The sequence below is a fragment of the Grammomys surdaster genome, unplaced genomic scaffold, assembly GCF_004785775.1.
Source record: "Grammomys surdaster isolate TR1022 unplaced genomic scaffold, NIH_TR_1.0 218, whole genome shotgun sequence".
NCBI lineage: Eukaryota > Metazoa > Chordata > Mammalia > Rodentia > Muridae > Grammomys > Grammomys surdaster.
The window spans coordinates 4,547,198-4,555,871 of NW_021604663.1; the positions used below are offsets into that span (position 1 = coordinate 4,547,198).

At 41.6% G+C, this 8,674-nt stretch overlaps 1 protein-coding gene and 1 pseudogene across 1 annotated transcript in view; one reads left to right on the plus strand and one right to left on the minus strand.

Annotated features, from left to right (window-relative positions):
• Window positions 1–8,674, minus strand: part of Tulp4 (TUB like protein 4) — a 106,031-nt gene that overhangs the window by 91,088 nt on the left and 6,269 nt on the right. The gene's annotated exons all lie outside the window — the stretch shown is intronic.
• LOC114625470 lies at window positions 2,979–3,354 on the plus strand (annotated as a pseudogene).

Here is an 8,674-nt window from a genome sequence, read left to right on the forward strand (position 1 = left end):
CCAATATATTCTTTTTATGAGTTGTCTGAACCAATTTGAGTAGTTGTCTGCTTGCAATAGCATACATTATAATTAACAAAATCTGTGTTCACCTTCTTCACCTCAACACCAGGGCAGGTAGCAGAATGTTAACATATAAGAAGCCATTCTTTTAAACAAGTTGTAAATTGTTTTGGATCAAAATATTTACATATGCAATTTTATTTCAATAACAGTAGTAATATACACATAATACTCAAGTAAAATCTCAAAACTTTTAAAATGCAATGGTGAAGCAATCATAATGCATTTACTAGAGAAGATATGGAAAAAAACAACTTTCTAAGCATAAAGCTATTACAGAAAAGAAACTTTCTGCTAACAAGTTATAATCCTTGCAACTTAAATGTGTTTCACATTACTTAAGGTACCGGCCTTTCCTTCCTAATTAAGCCAAGTCTATGCTGCCAGCTGACTACTACAGCACCTCAGGAACTGAGCCTTACAAAGATGGGGGCTGCCTCAACAGGCATCTGGTTCTAAGTTACCTTCCCTGTCCTTATTTGTCTATATTTATTGGTTTGAAGAGAAAAGAGAATACTGAGAAGAGGTCTTGTATAGATCAGATGGGCCTGCATCTTTCTGTAAACTCAGGACCCTGTTTCCACCTCCCAAGTTCTGAGTTTACAGGTTTAAAAACTAAAATGGCTCTTTTTTTCCCATAGAAGAAAATAAGTTAGCTGATCAACAAGTCTCTAGGGTTCCCAGTAAATGTCCTCTAAGTGAAGAATGGATTTTTAATAATTAGATTGTCCATTCTTCAGGCATAAACAAGTAGACATGATATAAGCTGAACGCTAACTTGGCAAAGTATTACAATGGCACAAGAGTAATGTGTGAAGACACTGAACGTTTTAAACATGTCTTTCAAGTTGCAGGTACAGATCCATGAGAAGCAGTCCTCAGTTTTACCTACTCCCTTCTGTACCCAACATACCCTATAGTAAACAACTTATCTGATGGAGACTATGAAGATCAAGAATATTCACAAATAAACAGACAAAGGGTGGACATTTAATTTTAAAGGAAAAAAAAAAACCCAGCTAAATAGTCTAACCTTTCTGGGGATTGTAATCAGGAAGTAAAAGTTCCCTGTAATACAGAACCTCAAAGTTGGTAAAATTCCTAAACACCACCTCATTAAATATTAAGTAAGCTGCAACTCAGAAAGTAGGTGAGATAAAGTCACCTCTGAGAATTGCAATGAAACCAAACTGTCTTCCTACTGGTTCCCTGACCATGGGGGTGGGGGTGGGGGGGTGACAGACAGAGACAGACAAGGGTCTCTGTGTAGCCCTGGCTATCTTAGAGCTTTCTATAAAGGCCAAGCTGGTTTCGAACTAAGAGACTTACTTGCCTCTATCTCCCAAGTGCTAGGATCAAATTTTGCATCTTCTAAAAGTGCAAATGAGTGACTCAATATTATTTTCAATTTCAGTTGCAGAGGGTCATTCTCTCTCCCTCCCTCTAGATAAGGGTTAACTCATTAATAGGGGGTAGGGCAGAGACTGTCTTTCATGAAATCTCTAACAGCAAAACAGATTTATATTTATGGGTCTATTTCTCATTACTGTACTGTCTCCTTGGTATGAATTACAGAGAACAAGCTAAGGTTTATAATATATAATCTTTCATTTAAAATAATAATTCTCCAATAAAAATAGAGCTCTATAACAAAAATGAGCCTTGGACTGGACTCTGTTCAAAAGAGTGGTCTCAAGAAAAACACTATCTTAAACAAAGTGACCAAATTAACTGTCAAGACTCTCATAATGAGTGACCAGCCTTATGGGCTACCTATAAATAGACTGAGAAACTAATGAAATTTTTAAAAGATGTATATTCACGATTATCTCACTAATTAAGATTCCAAGGATCTAAATGGTAATCTCTCTGTTCTTTAGTTCAGCTACGTTTAGAGAAGTTTTAAGACAGGTTGCCTGGCATGTCTGAGCGTGCTGAGTTAGTACTTGCTGTAAGGAAGCCATAGACACAAGACTCTCTAATGAGTACAAAGTATATGATGACTTTCTTACCAGCCGTGCTCTTGAGCCTGCTTATAAGCTACAAGTAAATATGCATGGATTCTTCTATAACCCACATTCAAAACAGACTTTGGCCCATCCACATACGCATCAGGCCCAATTCTGCTTAGCTTCCAAGAGCAGACGAGACCATATGCATTCAGGGTAGGATGACCAAGACTAAAACAGGGCTTTCCAACTCTGATTCAAAATTTGGCAATAAAGCCGACCACATCTGAAAATGTAAAAAAAATAATAATAATATGCATTTTTCAGATGATGCAATAAGTCAAAATTATATAAAATATTAAGAGAAATACTTGTTATATATGCAGAAGATAAAGAACTGATACACAATGCCCCCAACACACAAAGACTAGTTTTATTTTTGAGGCAGGGTCTTATGTAATACAGGCTGACCTCAAACTCACATTTCTGCCTCTTCCTCCTGAATGCTCATATTACAAGTATATTTTATAACCATACCTAGCTATAGTTAATTTATAAATAAAAGTTTGGACATTTGAGATATCATACAAAGTACACAGCATATACAAAGCTCTAGTTCAATCTCTGGCACTGAAAGTTAATAAATTGATTAAAATATGAACAAGATAAAATAATCAAAATTCCTAAATACAAACAGATGAGGCCAAGCACAGTGGTTCATAGCTGTAATGCTGGTGCCTTGTAGGCTTGAGTAAGGAAGCCTCAGAGTCAGAGATCGACCTGAGCAGCAGAACAAATAATTCAGAAGGTAGAAAAGGGGGGGGGGAGAGATGGATATTTGAAAAGAAAAGGGAAAACAAAAAAAACCCCTCAACTTTGCTCTTAAAAAGAGAGATGTGCGACGGCTTCGGTAGCGCCTTTCCTAGGAGCACGCAGCAGCCGACGGGCCCCTGCTCCACGGTAACCATGTGCAACCGGAAGGCAGTGATCAAGAATGCAGAGATGTCGGAAGAGCTGCAACAAGACTCGGTGGAGTTCGAGGCCAGCCTGGTCTACAGAGTGAGTTCCAGAACAGCCAGAGCTACACAGAGAAACCCTGTCTCGAAAAACCAAAAAAAAAAAAAAAAAAAAAAGACTCGGTGGAGTGCACCACTCAGGCGTTGGAGAAGTACAACATAGAGAAGAATATTGCGGCCCACCCATATCAAGGAGTTTGACAAGAAGTACCACCCCACCTGGCACTGCTTTGTGGGCCGCAACTTCGGAAGTCACGTGACACACTTAACACTTCATCTACTTCTACCTGGGTCAGGTGGCCATTCTTCTGTTCAAATCTGGTTAAAAGCCTGGACTGTGCCAAACACCCAGTGATCCATCCAAGCAAGAAGAACTGCATCCTAAATTTCAAATACTGGAGACTGAGTCTTCAGCCTTGCTGAGGGAACACCCCGTTTGAATCTGATGTGTTTTGTACAGGGCATCATTCTCTGTACAAGTTTGTGGTTATAAAATTAGTAAAACAGCTTACATTTGTATTTATTTTCTAGTTCATACTTCTGTACCCCATTTTTTTCTCTCTTAGGTCATTCCTTTAAAAATAATCCTGTTGGAGATGTAAAAAAAAAAAAAACCCTCAACTTTGCTCTTATAAAGAGACATCTGTTACAGGCTCCGGTCGATATGGGAGAAAACAGATGCTTTCTTTTCTTTGAGACCGGGTCATTTCTATTAACATACTTCTAGGCCCGTTCACTTTTCTGCAGATTTCATTTCTCTTTATGGCTGGATCATTTTTCACTTTGTATGTGTACCACATATTCTTACCAATTCATCTGCTGATGGATAGCAACAAGAATCGCAAAGGAGCGGACTAGACTAAGAAACAGCTAGAAATAGACCAAGAAATGAAAAAGGTTAAAGAAGAGACTTGTATTCCCGATTAACTCACAAATTCAAATTCTAACTTCCTAGGTGGCAATCTCCAACACGCAGATCAGATAGCAGGAACAAACTCAGCCAGTGTGGCTGTAATGTAGAACTCAGAGGAGCAGAGGACGGTGTGAGGTGCTGAGGAAGAGGAAAAGCTGTAATGTAGAACTCAGAGGAGCAGAGGGCCGTGTTAGGTGCTGAGGAAGAGGAAAGCTATAATGTAGAACTCAGAGGAGCAGAGGACAGTGTGAGGTGCTGAGGAAGAGGAAAGAAAAGCACAGGCAGAGGGCAGCTGAGTCACCAAAAGACGGAAAGCTGACTGCTTCGTTTGTACTTTCAACCTCATCATAGTTTTTGGCTTTTGCCTTTTATTTCCTCATGGCAGACATGTGAATTCAGCCTTCTGGATCTGTCATCATTTTGTCAACTTAACACAAACCTATACATATCTGGGATGAGATCTCACGTGAGGAAATGCTTCCAACAGCCTGGTCTATGACGATGTCTGTGGGGATATCTTCTTGACTGCTGACAGAGGAAGGCCCAAACCACTATGGCTTGTACCATCCCTGGGCAGATGAGCCTGAACTCAAGAAGAAAAACAGCTGAACAAACCAGGGGAAGCAAAGCAGTAAACGAGAGTTCCTGTGTGGACTCAGCTTCAGTTCCTGCCTTCAGGTTCCTGCCCTGACTCACCTCCATGATGCACTGTGACCCGGAAGTGTAAGACAAGGAAACCCTTTTCTCCCCTAGCTGCTTTTGGTTGTTACGTTTATTCATGTTTTCAGCAAAATAAACAAACTAGAACAATACTGAAGGAAAAAACCCCACTTCTGTAATCCAAAAGAATCCAACCTGTTGCAGGGCTGCAGTGGTGGCACACTTTAATACCAGCACTAGGGAGGCAGAGGCAGGAGGATCTCTGGTAGTTCAGAAACAACTGCTCCTACTGCTTTGCAGCTGAGTATGCCTGGCCCACTTGAGCACAAGTCTTGCCTTCCCCTATTCTCCAGCATCTCAGTTAACTGTCCAAGGGACTTGTTACATTTACAACCATGTGGCCTTGAGAAGATCTCTGATATCTCGGAGCTGCACATCCTTAGCCTGTATAGGAAGGTTAATACTAAGTCATAGAGAGTTGTTAGAAGGACTAAAAAGTAATGAACATACAACACATGAAGAATTATGGGCAACTCGGTCAGCTGTCATCAGCAACATTATACCCACCTAAACGGTAGCCATTGTGATGCCCAAGTCATCTAGGTCAGAACAGTTCCTGCTTCATCACTGTGTAGCCAATGCCCAGCAGGGTTCAACTCAGCATGGACCTTCAAATGGTCAAGCCGTTAAAATGAGCTCAAGGCATAGAACTCATTCTCTGACTTGCCCAGAAAGCTTCTCTGAAGACAAGGGTTCACAGCATAGTATCCCCCAACTGTCTACAGCACTCAATAGTGATCAGCCCAGTACAATCACTATCACACACTTTTTCAGGCATGGCATTATAAAGAAAGGTAGTAGAGTTAACTGTGGCAATGTTTTAAAATATATTATCAGACATGCACATGTAGGAGCAGGTGCTACAGTGGACAGATTTTGGAAATCAGTGCTCTCCTTCCACTGCGGGTCTCAAGGAGCACAGGCCATCAGTGGCACACGGAGTGCTTCTGATCTCTGAACCCAGAGAACAAGAGGAAAGAGCATCAGTAACTGTCAAGAGCCCGTAAGAGAGATGACAGCTTTATGGGCTTTGCTAGCTTTAGTATGGAATGAAGTTTCTTAGTAGAATTAGTGTATATATTATTAAATGTTAAATTCTGCAAAACGCTTCTAAAAGTTTTCAATGACATAGTAAAACCCTTCGCCTTGTGTGTATGCTAACTTAACAGTTAAAAAAATCTTGCAAGTTGAGGTGTATAGAGCAGGTTCCAAGACAACCAAGGCTACACAAAGAAAGCATGTTTTGAAAACAAACAACAACAAAGTGTTTTCAGATCTTCTATCATCCTTGTGCCCAATATAGACCAGGTGTCTGGCTTTGAGTCTTCACCACAGAGCATGACTGAGCTGTAAAATTGAATTTAAAAGATTGTTGTCATAATCCAGACATTCCTGTTCTTTCTAGAATTGTGATGCATGCTATGCAGTGGTTTTAAAAATGAAAAAAAAAGTACAAATGATTTTTTTATAATATCTTAATAACTCTTGGGAAATCTAAGTATTCCCTGCCATGGACTCCCTCTGGAAATGGTGTATACTTTATAAACCTTGTAAACCCTCAAAAGCAGGAAAACAGCCAGTCCCTCACCTGACAAGACTTCCCCAATTGGCCCTAAAGGTCATTTTCTAATAGCTGTAACTATCATTCCTAGCCCCAGGGCAGTAGAATGCCCAGCCCCTGCCCACAAAAAAATTCCCACTAATCTCTGAACAGGGAAACCCACCAATCCCTGAGCTCCCCCAAGCTTAGGATTTAAAATCCCACCAATCCTCACCATGGACGTCTTTGCCTCACCCCACCACCCCTTACAAATTCCTATATAAGCCCTGCCTAAGAAGCAAAGAAGTAGAGCTGGGCCGAGGCTTCTGAGTTCTGCAAGCTGAACAAGAGGCTCACTGAGCAGAGCTGTTACACAGTAGCACTCCACAGCTCAGCCAGGAATATCCTCCCTCAGGACTGCAAGGCTTCTTTCTGCTAAGGAGGCTTCCTCTCAGAGCTATGTGGTTCCTGGGCTCCTGTGTCTCAGGATACCTTCCACTGTCAGAGCTGTGTGGTTTCTGGGCCCCCAAGTCATCAACAATCCAAAGAAAAGCTAAGTGGCAGAGTTTAAGGCAAACAATCTGTAAAGAGGCTTGAACTAGATGTAGTGATGAGGAAAGACAGAAAAACAGCATGTTTGTGATATGATTTGGGAGTTAGCTATAGAGGGAAATCTTGCTATAACAACTGGATGTGGGAACTAGAGATGTCAGGGAGCTCAGAGACACTTGACTGCTGGCTCTCCAGCTACTGAAATGGAGACTACCAAGGGTCCCCATTAGATGTGCCCTGGGGTGACTATGACTTAAGACTACTAATGTCTATCAAACAGGACAATACAATCTGGAACCAGAAGGAGAAGACTGAAGAAGATAGAAACTTAGGAGTCATCAGGATAGGTAGAATTAAAGACAAAAAAATAATCTTTAAAAAGCTATACATCTTCTAACATTTAAAGATGGGGATGGGGAGAGCTACAAAGCCGAGTGGAAAGTTGAGGCCAGAAAAGTAAAATAGGAAAGCCTGGTGTTCTGAAAAGAGACATTTCAACTCTACTGATGTCATAGGTATATCAGTGCAGAAAGGAGACCTAAGGATTTAGCATTGTGAGGTCACTGGGCAGGATAATGCTTTATTAGATAGCGGGGTTGGGGGGTGGGGGGACCACAATGAACTAGAATGGAGAGTTAAACAATCCTTGCAAAGACTACACCACATTTTCTGCTAAGTTTGCCAAACCATCACTGAGCAGACAACTTCGGCCAAAGTTCTGGCAGTGCGACCAATCATAGGAGTCTGCTCAATGTACAGAAGAGCGGAGCAAGTCAGAGAAAGCATCTCACATCCACGCAGCCAGGGAGCCCACACTGCAGTGGAAATGGAGCCCACACAGCTGGCGTCCAGTAGCACTCATAAGAAAACAAGTGGTTTTCCCCCTGAACTGATGGGATGATAACAGCCTCACTCGTATCAGGTCAGGCTTTCCTTGCATTCAATTAACAAAAACTCCTATTTTCAGAGCCCTTAGATTTCAAAATTGTAGGGAACTACAGATTTGCATGTAATACAATTTTTGAGAAAATAAAGATAAGCTGGGGTCTCAGAGGGCTCTGGATTAAATTCCAGCCCTCCCCATTACAAAGCATGACCTTAGACAAGGTGTAGTGTCTATGAGCTTGCATAGTATCTGCTGTGAGTCTTCTGGGAACCATGGGAACAATCACTGGGTTGGAAGCTTCGAAGCTTACAAATATCAAGTTAGGCACTGGGCACTGGAATGACTGTCTCCATGTGCTGGGGACTTCCCTGGACTTAGCACGGCCAGTACCACATCTTGGGAAACTAGCACCATTGGTCATTCTACTTAGCAGGCAGTCATTCTGGGCTACATTCTAATGTGAAAAAAAAACAGAAGTTAATAAAGAATAAAAATGTAGAGTGAGGAAAACACAACTCAGTTTTAACAGTGAAACAAATCCCTATCTGAGTTGCAGAGCCTTATATGGTAGTCAGAACTCTCAACTCGCCCACTCTAGTGTGTAATCTTTCTCTTAAGACTAGAGGGGAGAGCCGGGCAGTGGTGGCGCACGCCTTTAATCCCAGCACTTGGGAGGCAGAGGCAGGCGGATTTCTGAGTTCGAGGCCAGCCTGGTCTACAGAGTGAGTTCCAGGACAGCCAGGGCTATACAGAGAAACCCTGTCTCGAAAAAAACCAAAAAAAAAAAAAAAGACTAGAGGGGAGAATATCCACCTCAGGACCTTCTCCAGACAGAATCCGAAAGACTGCACAGAGTGCAGAAGCTGAAAGGACAAGTTCACTGGATGACCCTTTGGGTCTGTGTTAGTAGTCAGGGGCCTCTAGAGTTAGAGAGCTATGGAGTGTGTGAGTGTGTGTGTGTGTGTGTGTGTGTGTGTGTGTGTGTGTGTATTATGTGTTTTATTTGTCAACACATACTTATGTGTTTATATATGT